This window comes from Hipposideros armiger, unplaced genomic scaffold (genome assembly GCF_001890085.2).
Source record: "Hipposideros armiger isolate ML-2016 unplaced genomic scaffold, ASM189008v1 scaffold_259, whole genome shotgun sequence".
NCBI classification, from domain to species: Eukaryota; Metazoa; Chordata; class Mammalia; order Chiroptera; family Hipposideridae; genus Hipposideros; species Hipposideros armiger.
The window spans coordinates 1,196,831-1,197,877 of NW_017731609.1; positions in this window are offsets into that span (position 1 = coordinate 1,196,831).

Below are 1,047 nucleotides of genomic sequence, written 5' to 3' on the forward strand. Positions count from 1 at the left end.
TTTTTTTTTACTTATAACATATGACTTCAAAATTAAAAAGGATATTTTGTTGCTATCATAATTAAAGAAAAGTTAAGGGAAATGCTGCCTGTTATTCGGTTATTCTTCCCACTAACTGTTAGAGAAAAGTACATGACTGTCAACTTGTAAGGTTGGGATCCTGGAGAAAAGGATTCCTGAGCTTGGGAGAGAGGGGTGAGTTTGGGGAATTTCAGAATATAGAGATAGCAAACCACTGAGTTTATGGCCAGCAATAAGGAAACTTGAAGGGTATCCATCACCATTTGACTATACTTATGTTGGCTACATGAGGAAGTCACATCTTCACTTAGAACCATCTGCATATCTTTTATTGATGACAGACAGACATTTCCTCATGCTCAAGCACTTTCTTGGAATCTGTGCAGATGCCCTTCTTAATGGTCCAGAACATCTCTAAGCTTTCCTACCCACTTTCACCATCCCCCCTACCCTGCCCAAAAAGAAAAAGTAAAGAGGGCATCTCTTCAGAGAGTTAGATGTGGTATGGAGTAGGAAGCTCCAGCACTATAAATTGGGTACGGCTGGAAAGTAGTAAAACCCATTAGTGTTGTCAGGAATGATACAGAACCTCTATCTGAGTTTAGGCAATAAAACTCCTGTGCTCATTTAGTCATGTCTGCTGTGAATTCAGAAAGAGGAGTGCTGGCATATATTTTGTATCTATAAATACTTCTCTGATTGAGAAAAGTTTCTAAAATAGCAATTTTGGAGCTTTTTAGGCCCATTTACAATCTAAGGATTATATGTTAGTTATCTTAGACCAAACAAAGGGGAGACCATTAGTGAAAGAGGTCATCGAATGGTATAGCTCTGCTTTTTATTAAAAGGAAAATTGTTTTGAGATCATTGCATAGGGAGGCAGGATAGGAAGATTTCCTCCTTGTTTATGGCTACAAAAGTTTGGGAGAGCTTCAACACTCACCAAAATCATAAAAGCAGGAATATCAGAGAAGAGACTCAATCTTGCAAACTCAAGCTAAATTGTCAGATTAAAGTAAAGTGTGT